Here is a 14,543-nt window from a genome sequence, read left to right as displayed (position 1 = left end):
GATGTTTCAGTCTAAGTGTCGACCGGTTAGCAGAAAGAAAATGAAAAATCTCAATCTAAAGGAGAGAAAACATCTACAATGGTTTGTGCTTGATAGTTGTGCCGAAGTCAGAAACTATATATATATATATATATATATATATATATATATATATATATATATATATATACACACACACACACACCATAAAAGCCACTATATTTTCACGGGTTTTTGAGAAAACCTCTATTATTTTTTTTGGTTGGCTTTGGCCACAAAGTGGACATAGAGTTACCACTCTAGCCCATTTAACGATTTTAATGGTTAACTCTATTATTTTTTTTTGAAAATCAGTCCTAAAAGTTTAAATTTGGTCCCTGTAGTTTGTAAAAATTTAAAAAACATGTCCAGAACACGATTTTATGTTTTTTTAACTTCTTTCTTTTCATTTATTATTTTTTTAATCAAAGCTAAACTTGCTTTTATATTTTTTAATTTTTTTATATTTGTCGTTCTTTTTTCATTTTTTTGGTTTTTTTGTTTAATTTTTTAATTTTTTTTTTTTGCGTTTCTTGTTTTTTATATTCACTTGTTTTTCATATTTGGTTTATATTTTTTTCATTTTTTTCTTTATTTTTGTTTTTTCATTTTTTTAGAAAACCAAAAAAACTCAAACACCAAAAAATGTATTATACTCTAATATATTCATACACTTTACACTTTCTAAAAAATTATCAAAAGAAATTATCAAATTGACGAAAAACAAAACATAACAGAAATACGTAAATAAAACAAACAATACGAAACAAATACAAAAAATATAAAAAATATTCATACACTTTAAAATTTTAGATAAATATCGAAAGAAGTTATAAAATTGACGAAAAACAAAACATAAATTTTATTTTAGCAAAAATAAAGAAAAACAAAAAAACTAAAATAAAGAAAAAATGAAAAAAATAAAAATAAAGAAAAACGAAAAAAATATAAAAAAATTATGAAAAATAAATGAATATAAAAACAAAAAAAAAACAAAAAAAAGTTAAAAAAAAATATAAAAAAAACAAAAAAGACCAAAAAGAAAAACAAAAAATGTACGTAAAATATAAAAGCAAGTTTAGCTTTGATTAAAAAAAAGATAAATGAAAATAAAGAAGTTAAAAAACAAAAAACAGAGTTTTGGACACGTTTTGTAAATTTTTGCAAACTATAAGGACCAAATTTGAGCTTTTAGGACTGATTTTGCAACAAATTTAACAGAGTTAACCATCAAAATCGTTAAATGGGCTAGAGTAGTAACTCTATGTCCAATTTGTGGCCAGAGCCAACAAAAAAAAAAAATAATAGAGTTTTTCTCAAAAACGCGTGAAAATGTAGTGGCTTTTATGGTATTTGCCCATATATATTGCATCAATGTAGTGAATTCCAATCATTACATCCTCAAAGTGTGGAAAAAACTAAATTCCCTAAATGGTTCTTTCACAAGGTTTATGATATGCAAAAACAAAAATCTCCAGAGTTTAACAAGGAGTTATTGGCTCTTTCTATTGGTGTACATGCGAATGCCTTTGCTTACACCACTTGCATAGTGAATGGTGTTAGGTTTATGGTACTTATGCGTGACGCCCGATGATCAACACAAAACTCGGGGGTTCTAACTGAGGGAAAAATAAGCAGAAATATTATGGTCGGTTAGAAGAGATAATTGAGTTGCATTGTCCTCATAATTATTCCACTGTACTTTTTCATTTCAAGTGGTTTGATATTGAAGGAGTTAAATTTGATAATAATTTCACCATTATCGACCCACAATGCAAATTGAGCAGCGAATATCAACTCATCTTTACTACGTAGGCCAAACAAGTATTTTACATCCAAGAACCTTTTTGAAGTGACGAAAATGACAACCAACGGTAGGTTGTTGAAAATGTTAATCATAGAAGAATTTGGGATTTACCAATGAAAGATGTCGACCATGATCCCATTGAAAATGTCGACAATGACTCAGCCGATGTCATTCTTAATAATGTTTCTTCTAATTTCACTCTTTCAATCGACTTTAGCCAGTACTTTCAAAATTTCCAATCAGTGAAAATGATATTGAAGTTGGCCCGTCAACGGGTATCATCAATAATATGTCTGACTGTGAGAGTGATTATGATGAGGAGGATTTCGATTATGATAGTGATGTATCAGTAACATTGAAGTGTCCGAGGGCGAGAATAATTAAAAAAAACTTTACATTTGAGTAGTAAAATAAGGTTTGTATTTGTTGTAATCATGTCATATTGTATCTATATATTCATATTGTGTTATAATTTTTCAAGATGTCATTTTTTTATTGCATTGCTCCATCTCATGGCTGCTGTGATGGGCATGGAGGTAACGGTGGTGACGAGCCACCACATCCGTTCCATGGAGGTTTTGGTGACCACCAGATCGATGGTAATTAAGATTTATTCTAACTCATTGTATTTCATATTGTATGTATATAAAAAATTATCTCGAATAATTTTTTATCGCAACGGTGGCTCCAAAACGAAGAGGCATGTCAGTAAACAAAAAAAATGTACAAGTTAGTTGCAACTAATAAAAAACGGCCTAAGATAACATTTGACATAAATACCCACATGTCGATTGGGTAAGTATAAGAATGTTTCATTTGAGAGGTTGGGAGCTATATGTAGCGCGACATCGTTTTCGATAAGGACACATGGAAAGAAGTTTCTGAAGCCGAAAGGGTTGGCATGTTCTAGTATCTTTCGGTAAATTATTTATAAAGTTATATTTAATATGTTTTATTTTGATTTATTTTTAACTTCTCTAATTTTTTTTAGACATGGTTTATTTTGGGGTGATTTCAAATGATCCAATGGCTTTAGTTTATTGGGCATCACTGAACAATCAAATATGTGTGCGGTATAGAGGCTGCAAACATACTACAAAAACTTGTTTTACTGATTTTGAAGGGGATGTGGAGGGAGCAAGGGCTCAAACCCCTGAGGGTTAGATCCCCAGCGTTGGAGTGATGCTATTGCTCACTTCTTAACAGATAAGCATAAAAAAATGATCCACTAAAAACAAAGAATGCCGAAAGAAGCAAGTAGTTAAGAATTGTGGAGAGAAGTACACCTACGGTAGTGCTTGTTTTAAGAACGTAAGTTACAATAATGTTTATTTACTTATAACATATTTTTTAATTTTTATTCAAGTATAATATATTTTGTAATGTTATACAGAATTTTAATAGATTTGAAGAATTTCATCATGGGCATGTGAATAAACAAGGAGAATTTGTTGATCATTTGGTTGAAGACAAATATGTAAGTTTTTATTACTTAAAAATGAGGTAGATTGTTGTTTTTTTGTTAGTTTTAAACTATATTGACAATCTTCGTGAAATACAAAATGTTTTAGTTGTTGAGGTTGCTTTACAGACTCAACATATAGTTGACTCCGGTGGTGATCCAGACTCCATTGATTGGATCACAATATTTGAGAAGGTGTTAGGTGCTTGAAGGGGACGCAAGAGACATTTGGCCTAAACCTCTTTCTGCAACGGGTACAAGTGCTCCTTCCCATTGGCAGTCATAGTCACAAGCACCGCAACCAACACAAGTACTTATTAAATTCTTAAAGAATTTGGTAGCTTTCCTAGATTGTTAAGAACTTGATATATTTATAGTAATTTTTGGTAGTTTGGTAGTTTGTTAAATTGTTAAAGACTTAATTGATTTGGTGGTTTAATAGTTTGTTAAATTGTTAACGACTTAATTCATTTGGTGGTTTGATGGTATGTTAAATTGTTAATGACTTAATGTGCTTGTGACTTAATATTAGGATGTGGATGTGAATTTTTTTCTAAAAACCGGCGTTTATGAGGGCAATTGGAGATTTTATCCACTCGTTTAAGAACAAAGTCAACAACGATGGGGAAGATGAAGACGCATAGTATTTCTTGTTTTATGTTATAGATGATGTTATTTTGGATTTATTAGATAGGTTACGGATGATATACTTGATGTTTCTTTTGGATTTATTACATAGTTTATGTAATGTGGTATATTTGATATTTTATGTAATGGAGTATGTATTGATTTATGTATTTTTATCAAATATGCATTTTATAATATATAAACTAATATCATAAATAAATTGTTTAAAAAAAAAGCATTAGCAGTGACACTTTTAGGGACGACAATGACCAATTACGACAACTCCAGACTCCGGGAAGCCTTGCAAGAAAAAATCCGACCGGTGGCCGAAATATCAATAATTCAATAGAGACGACGTTGATAATGACGACTGAGACATTTAGCGAGGACGGATTTTAGAGACGACGTCAATTGCGACGACAAATGAGTATTAGCTATGAGGTAATAGGGACGACTCTTTAGCAACGACATGCCGTTGCTAAAGGTATTGGCGACGACATGAGGCATCAATTGGCGACGATGGTTACTGTCACCTTACTCTGCCGCCTCCTTCCTTCCCTTGCAACAAGACCTCAGGTAGAAAGATATCTGGCGACCACCTTCACTCCCGTCGTTGCCTCTTTTTGTTTCGCAAAAACTGCCTCTCATTCTTGAAGGACACAAGCAACTAGGATGATTATGGTTGGACTTGACGATACAAGTCTTCAATTATATGGATTCGGACCTAAGGAAGGAGCCCGGACTCTACTCCCATCGATTGTATGGCACGAAACCGAATTATACTCTTTTGGTCCCTGTTCTTTCTCATAATGACGAAATAACCCCCTTCAATCAAAAGTCTTGCAATACAAGGTTTCTAAGTTAGACTTATTGAGACCCTCCTCTTAAATATTTTTATTTTCAACTTATATAACTATTCCTTATAAGTTTATGCAAATATTTCTAGTTATTATTAATTTATTTTATTATTATAATTTACATTATAAATTCCCAGTTAATCACTTTAAGTTTTTATAATGCCTTTAACTCGTTCTATTCACCAATATAATTTCTTCGAATTTTTTCCGTAATTATATAATTATTCATATTAATTAATAAACTTGTTTTCCGAATTACTAACGAAAAATAGGGCGCTACAATGTTCCGGGTTAGTATTAATGTGTTCTTGGTTTTCCATTAGCCTACCAAGACTTTGGCTATCGATAGCAATTTTGGTGTGGTTGACTGAACCAAGAATAGACATGTGAGCCTCTTAATCTAATCAATTTGTTATAGGTTATTGTTAGATTATATAATGTATTACCCTTGCTCATTTTTCTTTAATATGTGTGAGTGTAGGATCCAGTGATACATCGGATAGATGTCGATATTTAAGGAATTAAAGGTCAAATGAAGAAGAAATACATAGCTTATAAACGATTGTTATTGACTTTTGTTCAGGGAACCATTGTGCATGTAGAATTTGGCGATGCAAGTACCGTGACAGATTCATTTGTTGACCACATTACCGGTCAATTACTTCCTCACACATGTGGTCAACGCATACCTCATAACGGGGTAAGTGTGCATACAAATAACTAAATTCATAGATAAAGTTTTGTATCTTTACAATGTTTGATTTCGGCCTTGGACAAGTTTCTCTGTCACACAGTCTCCTAGAGCTCATAATGTTGTTTGGGCCCTTCATGAAACTCTCAAGATTTACATAAAAGTACATTGTTAGTATCTTTCTTAATATATTCATCTTTTTTTCAAATTAATAATGAGCATGATACTTGATAAAATAAATGATGTTATATATATGACCAGGAGTTTCTGAATGTTTATTTGCTAAAAAAACCCTCGACATTGTAGCTTTTTAATCGATGAACTAGAAAGCATTTATGTTTTGCTTTACCTTAAAAATTTTGGTCCAAAAAGAAATACTTTTCTAATAGTTTTGCCCACTTTTAATTTCTCACAATAGGAGACATGCCGATATAATCAAAACAACCCTCTAAAAGTACAATGTCATATCTGACATCACAGTTACTAACGCACAATAACGCATGAAACAAAAATTTCTTCGAATTGTACAAAAAATAAATTAGCAAATCTTGGTAAAATCTATTACAACGAAGGAGCAAAAAAAAAAAAAAAAAAAGACGACGACCCGTGGGCTTTGTTCCTAGTTTTGATCAAAATCGAATAACCCATATACAAAATACTTATTAACGACCAATAATACATTTAAGACAAAATTGCAAAAATAGTCCCAGTAGTATGCAAATTTTTGGGGTTTTAGTCCAAACCCCGTGTTTTTTGGATTCATGGTCCTTTTGGAGTGGTTTGTATGTGGAATTGGTCCCCGGACTTAACTTCCGTTAAAAAGGATCTGTTAACCCCCTCATGTGCCTCACACGTGAGGGTATATCCGTCATTTCATATGTAAAGGACCATTTTTGCAATTTTTTCCATTAAAATTAGTGAGTAACAAAATCTGTATCTGGTTTCCAGTTGCTCTTCTCATTCTAAGATTCTGCAAATTATGAGCAGTATCTGTATCTTTCACCACAATCATCTTATTCGTTCACGAAATTGTCAACATGATAATCGTTGTTTCAGAGTTCAATCATTCATACAAATCCCTGATTCTTTAATTCGATTTCGAACTCTACCCAAATCATCATCCAGGCAAAACCCTAGCACTTCATCCCCAGAACGCCCTGTAGAAAAACCTGGATTTAAATCCCAAACTGACTCAGATGATAATGATGATCATGAGAACTTAGATGAAGTCGCACCTTCTTCACCTTTCGGTTCCATTTCATCCAAGCCATTCGTGTCGTTGATTTAAAGTTTTAGGTAATATTTCTTGACATTTATCTAGCTTTTACCATCGATTTTAAATATCCGAATTCTAGTAGCAGTTTAAACGAGTTGATTTGGGGAGTATGAATGTATAAAGGAGAGGTACGATTCATTTTTTCTTATCGAAGTGTATGATTTAGTTGTTTTGATTGGTTTTGGAGTGCAGAGAGAAGCTTAAGTTATATGAACTTGGAATGGATATCATGTCGATCGCATTGCTAGCTGCATTAGCTCTTCCTGCTTTTTCGTATTCTTTTTGGGAGAATTCGAATCCGCTTTGCACTTGTTCTAATACTGATTCTTTGCTAGTGTTGTCATCTTTTTTAATGACAATCGATTTTCTTGCTTTGTTCATGTGGACGTTAGCTAGGTTGAACAAAGCTAAAGCGGACATTTCTTGGAATTTTGATCCAGCTATGTCGAAAAGATTCTGGGAGCTTTCTGTTGTGATTGTATCTTCCATTGCTTATGAGTAAATCTCCATTCCGAGTTCATAAAGATCTAAATATGGATCTATATCGAATCCTACATGGCTCTTGAAGAGTCTTGAGAACTGGACAATCCATTCCTCTTTGGAATTCGTGATTCCTTCTGATTTTCCCTCAGAAACAATGGGAAGTTGTTCGTTTTGGAAGAGCTCATATGTTGGTTCTTTATCTGGAGTAACTTCCATTAGGTTTCTTCAATTGACAATGTTTTCTCTGGAAAAAATTATCCAATTCTCATATATGCATTTGATGTATCTAGTTACTCCTTTTAGGCTTTGCTGAATTGGCTGCTGTTGGCGTTTCCATATCAATATTCAATCTGGTAGCAAAATTATTCAATATCCCTCTACTCAATATCACAACCTCATTTGTTGCTGAAGAACAAGCAGTATTAGTCAAGGATGATGATGATGATGATGACTCCACTTTTCTCAGCCATGGTAATTCCAATTTATGTATCGATAACTACTTGTTATTTACTCTTACTTAAGCTAATTAAGAACAACCTTTTTTTTGTTTAGATAACATGAGTGGAAGCAAGAAGAAGTTTCTTCTATCTATATCAACTTCTTTAGCCTTAGCTGTTGCTTTTGGGATTGGGGAAACCATAGCACTTTTCTTTGGATTTGGATCACTATTGAACCATTGTTGTAGTAACAGAGCTCAAGAAGAAGGGTAGAAAAAAGAGACGTCGGGGAACATTAGGGAAGAAGATAGCAACGGTGGGGATCTTTAAAAGGAATTAAGCCAAAAAAAGTTTTATGCAAAAATAATCCCTTACATATGAAATGGTGGATATACCCTCACGTGTAAGGCACATGAGAGAGTTAACAGATCCTTTTTAATGGGAGTTAAGTCCGGGGACCAATTCCACATACAAACCACTTCAAAAGGACCATGAATCCAAAAAAAACTTGGGGTTTGGACTAAAATCCCAAAAAATTGCATATCACAGGGACTATTTTTGCAATTTTGTCTACATTTAAATTTTTTACTATTGTTTTAATATAAATAATAAAAGGTATAATTGCAATATATAGGAAAACTTTATAAAAAGTTGAAAATTTCAACCCATTTAACTTAAACGGGTCAACCCGTCTAACCCATTTAATTAATAGGTTGGGTTGGGTAAAAATTATCAACCCGTTTTCAACCCATTTAACTTTAATATATATATATATATATATATATATATATATATATATATATATATATATAGTTTAATATTATTTGACTATTATCATGTATTAATCAAAGTATTAATTTGTAAATTATAATGTTGCATTATTATTATCTATATTTTAAAAATTCAATTCTAATTTCTATCCTTTTTTAGCGCCGATAAGACTGATCACTCTCCAAAAACACTGTGAAACTAAACATTTTTAAAGTTATTTGAACAGTTTATTTGTATTTATGAATTAGTCTTGTGCTTTTGTCATAATTATGAAGTTTTATTTATGTTTTATAATTTAAGTGGAATAATATTGAATTATATAATTTATTTAATTGATTTTAAATGGGTTAATCCAAGTTTAACCCAATTATTTAATAGGTTTGGTCGTGAACTACATAAACAGGTCAACCTGGTGACAACCCATTTATCTAAAAGGTTGGTTTGGGTTGGAAATATCAACCCATTTAAATAAACAGGTTGGAATTTTCAACCCAATTATTAAATGGTTTCAACCCGAACCCAACCCGGGTCGACTCATTGCTACCTCTACTAACAGACACGCAAAGAAACCAATAAAAATGTAACAACCCAATTTTCAATACCAAAAATTTCGTTTTTGATTAGTTAATTTATTAAAACCATTTCTGAAAAACAACATCAATATCATATCAAACTCATAGCCCATAAGTCAAATGTCAAAAAAACATGTCATAGAATAAGAATAATGTCAGAGTACAATCCCAAGGTCATCATAGTGCAGAAATCAGGTGTGTGTCCGATGCGCTGCTACCATGTCGGTGTTGGATTAATGTCTATGTCCATAACTATAATTGGTAAGATTTGACCCGACCCGGTTTGGTCCATTTAGGTTGCATGACATCATGCACTTGGATAGACTAAATGAGAGAAATAAGACACTTATGGTTATTAATATATTATAAGTTCTAGTATATTAATAATAAGAATAATAAGATTATTTAATTAGTATTGATCAAGAATTAATCTAGGATTAATTAAGTGATCAAAAGAAGACTAATTAAATATATGGGTTGATTGTGTAAATCATCCATACTTATATAGTGGGCTAATGCTCCATGGATTATCTAGTTGGGCTAAAACCCATATGATGCTCCATGGTGGTTTTGTACCCATGGATCATGGAAATGAAAGGCCATGTCAATTAGGGTTTACATGGTGTAACCCCAACTATATATGCATCTTATTCTTGACCAAAATCGGCCACTAGAGATAGTAAGAAAGGGCTAGCCAATTTTCATGAAGTGTAGAATTCTCTCAAGTTATTCCAAGTGTATTTGGTGTTGTGTGAACCATTTGAGGTGTCACACTCGAGGCACTTGGCACTCAAGCTTCATGAAGACATTCTACATCAAAGAGGTATGTATTCTATCTTGTTATATTCATTGTTTTGTATGCTAGATTAGGATAATACCTTGGAAGTTCATATTTGCATGTATAATAAAGAAAACATAGATCCAATGTATTTAGGGTTGCATGTACACTTAGGAGTGTTAAAATGCTCAAAACCCAATAAAACTCATAAAAGTTGGCAAAGGTTACAAAATGAAGAGTCTAGTTCTAATTAAATGGTTTTATGACTCCATAACTTGTCCTCAAGTTATGGAGGACCAAGAGTCTCTTCATTAAATAATAAATAAATAAAAATGTAACCTTAATTAATTCCATAAGTTATAAAATAAAGAAAAAGTTAATTCTTTTATTAGTTTAAAGTCTTCCATAACTTGTCCTCAAGTTATGGAACTTGAAGAGTTTTTTAATTAAAACTACTTTAAACACATAAGTTATGGAATTAATTAGTTTTGAATAGTTTCAAAACTTGCCCTCAAGTTTGGGAATTTGAAAAGTTTTCACTTATGAATACTTTAATTCCAAGTTAGCCCTTAGAATTTTAAAAGTTAAAATTCAACCCTTATACTTTATAATATTATAAGTTAGTAATATATATATATATATATATATATATATATATATATATATATATATATATATATATATATATAAGAGTAAAGTCAGTCTTACCGTTAGTAGGCCTCATTCACGAAGCCGGTCTATAAGGGGGTATAAGGTTACTGCCTATAAAATGGCAGTTTAATGGGTGTCCACTTTCACCCACCGCTTCCTTGACTGGTGGAGGGTCGTTAGCCGAACGGGTTTGACAGGACTATAATTCTCCCTTCATTAAAAGTATTAATGATAAATACTAAGTAACTAAACTCTTAATAATACCCAATCTTAGTTACTTAGGAAAATGTGAATAAGGTGCTAATCCATGAAATTACACCTTGCACTTTGTTTACGTCGGTTAGTGGAGCGTGTGTGGTTAACCGGCACACTAACTCGTATTTAACAAGGTAGGCAAAGGGTAACTTAATGTTTATCATAGTATCGATGGAGCGTGTGTGGTTAACCGGCACATCGTTTGAGGGGTAAACACTTTAAGGTACCAAGTAATTTGCATTGTTACTTCACACCTTGTGTTGTGATCCTCGGCATCCCAGTCACAAAACCTGAATGGCACACTCGAGATTGAAACATGCCATTGAACAGTTCAATGAATCTCAAAGATCTAGGAGTTTCAAAACCAATTAAAACATAATAATAAATTTCGTTTATCTTGGTGGAAATTGGTGAATCCTCATTCACCTACCTTCAAATATTTTATAGCTTGGATTACGACATCCCTCTTCTAAGTTATAAAATAGTTTGTTGGGTCCTAGCCTTAATATTTCATATTGAGTGTTATATTAAGGACTTTAGATCAACTATCTTGAATATCTCCCAAAAAGATGTCTGGTTTAGACATTTATGATCTTCCCAAATCTCTTGAAACAAGCTTTCCTAAATGAAGATGATGTCCCATGGAAATCATACTTCTTTCACCTCCTCCAATTATTCTCCCTAACCCACAAGTTTAATGTCACTCAAGCCCTATTGGCAAGGCAAGGTCTAGGTGTGATCACATCTTGGAGATATAGTCACATATTGAGAAGCCGGGAGAGTTGGGTGTCAAAGTCTTGAGAAAGTTGGTGGTTCAACTACTTTCTAAGTCACATAGTGAGTTCTTTTGGAACACCTATGAAACAGACTATGACAAGACCCTTAATGATCTTATCTATTTTCTAAGATCAACTTCCTAAAACTTTATGGACATTGACAATGGTGACATTGGATATCCAGTAAAGCTCTCTCTTCCCAATGGAAAGGGATCGGCCATAGTCAAATCGGTTGACGAAATGGTAAAGAGAAAAGCTAAGTCTGTGATAGTCCCGTGTACCATTACCAAAGGGTCCATATGTTTATATATTTCCAAAGGAAGGGGCATTGGTTGTGAAGCTGCAAATTTTCCTAAGGATGTTAAAGTCAATAAGTTTGACTCTACTTCACGTAAAAATTCTACTATCTAACTCTGCTAAGTTTCTACTCTGAGATTCTTGATACATGATGTGACTGGGTCACATGGTGATGTTTTAAGAATCAAAGAAAAGTGAAGAAACTTAGAGAAAGAATATATTGAATCTGATCGCGTAGATGGATTTCTATCGCATAGTTTGAAGATCGGATTCTTGAGCTACTTCTTAGGAGATATGAACTATTGCTTAGGAATAGATAACAACAAGTTTTCATATGGATTGTAAGGATAGTTTTTCCACAAAGTTTTTAAAATAAAAGGAAAAATGATGATTTTATTTATTTTAAAATATCCTTACAATGGCATTTGAGCAAAAATTGTTGCTTATATGATTCCATTAATAGCAAGAGTGGAAATATCAAATTGATTCTTTCATTTGTGGTAATGTCTAAATTTACCAAATAAGGAAAGATTCTCATCACCCAAGTTTAAATTGGACTGGAACTTGGAATCATGCAAGTTGTATAGCATGATGAATGAGACCTTTCAAGTATTGGAAAATTAAGACTAATTACTTGTTCACATGGATGTGTGAGTCAAGTGACGGACTAAGGGATCGAGTACACATTCTTGTGCACTGGTCAAGTCCACCACAAAAGATCGATAAGATTATTCGTCATAATTTACTAAAGCTTAGTAAATATGGTTATACTTACAAGCTTAAGTGTAATTCTGAGACATTGGAAAAGGTTCCAATGTAAGGCAGAGCGAATAAGAAGAATCAAATTAGGAAGAAGGATAAAAGTTTCTCAAATCTAAAAAAATGGGAGAGTACTTTAGTATCAGTTTTTATGATACTAAGAAGAGGAGCTATGAATTGTTGAAGTGGTTAAATCAAGAAAATGAGTCATACTTCGTTCCAATACAAGTCTTAGAGTCATACTCCAAGATTTTAATTTGAGTGCCATGTCTTAGAGAAGGTTTAAAACACTTAGCAAATGTAAGAGTAAAAGTTTTCCACTCTTGTACATTTGAAATTGGTAAGTTGTGATGTTTTGGATAAAACAAAGACCAACTAAGGCCAATTGTGTGAAGTATTTGTCTTGATTAGAATCCACACTATCTCTTGAATATCTGACAAGAAAGTCTTATATGTCAAGAGGACAGTGGGAGTCTTAAAAGTCTTGAAAGTCTCAAGAACTAATCAAGAATAAAACCTAAAGTTCTTCACTAGCACACAACTTAAGGTTTATAACCTATCGTGTTGACATATTCTGTGCCCATTCCAGTTAAAGTTGGCTTTGCATATGAGTTCTTAGAGTTCTCAATTGGGTGCATAACAACTTGGAAGCAATGGCAGGCCCTTGAGCTGCCAGATGGCAAGAAATTAGATTGAGTTCAGTCCATATGAGTTTGGATTTGTCATTATCCTTGTCCTGTGACTATGGTTTTGACAATTCACATGGATAGGAACACATACACCATTAAATATAAGTGTCATAAGGTTTCTCTCCGATTCATGAAAATGATGGTGAGGAAACACTTTCACTAAGTAGATTTTAGCTAGATAGCAATTGTGATATTTGCATGCTCAAAGTCGTTAGTGGAGCGTGTGTGGTTTACCGGCACACTAACCTGGACTTGTGAGAAGTGGCAAAAAGGTCTAACCATTATGATTACGGCATCCCTCTTCATAATTTTTTAGATACACAAGTGTGCTATCTAAGGGAAGGTGTATGATTTTGATAAAGTTTTATCAAAACAATCTAGTATCAGAAATCTGAACTTTGGTAAGAAAGTCAATGAAGTATTGATTTCTAGAAGTCCAACTAATTTCTGAGTACATGTTAAAGCTAGTGGGAGCATAACTGTTATGTTAATAATCATCATGTTAGTGGGAGCATGATAATTATGATAAGGTTGCAAGTTAGCAATGTTAATTATAGAAAACAAAAGTTTCAATTGGGAAAAAGTTGTTTTGCTATAATTAAGGGAGAGGAAATTATACTTCATCTCAAATCTATAAGCTTAGATCGTGAGGTTTTAATCATTTAGTCAAGGATATATATATGAATTTCATGTTGGAATGGCTTAACATAATGAAATTCTATATATGGGTCCATTATTTGCGTTCTAAAATTCGATTATGATTACGACATCCCTTTTCATTATCTGAATTATGAGAACTTGGCAAATAGAAATGGAAATGTTATAGCAAAAGACTGGTTTAGTCTTTATGTGAGACATCATGAATCATGTCCCATATGCTTCGGATATAGGATCGATTACATGTGCTATATTTATCCTTTCTAAATTTTTCCTAATGCCTGGGGCATTAAGAAAGGAAAAGGTATAGAATTGGATATGACTAAAAGGATTAAGCAATTGTTGAGGACAATCTAAGGTTTACCTAAGATTGGTTGCTCAAGGACAGTTGGAAGTATAGTGATAATTCTGGAAGGACCATATTGACATAATCTGTAAGGAGGCAACTCTTGGTCAGAAGTGATAGTCAAAATGGAATCTGGAAATGTTTCAAAGTTAGAAATCGAACGACCCAAAGATCAAAAAACTTATCAAACAATGACAGAAAATAAGAACAATAAAGGTTCACAAAGAAAAACTTTTCACTAAGAATGATAATCTCACAAAGAGATTAACGTATGCACAAAGCGGCTATTAGGGTTTATGAAAACGCACGCCATATTACAAACTGATACAAAAGA

Source organism: Lactuca serriola, chromosome 8, assembly GCF_051521515.1.
Source record: "Lactuca serriola cultivar US96UC23 chromosome 8, Lser_US96UC23_V15, whole genome shotgun sequence".
NCBI classification, from domain to species: domain Eukaryota; kingdom Viridiplantae; phylum Streptophyta; class Magnoliopsida; order Asterales; family Asteraceae; genus Lactuca; species Lactuca serriola.
This window is presented reverse-complemented; position numbering follows the sequence as displayed.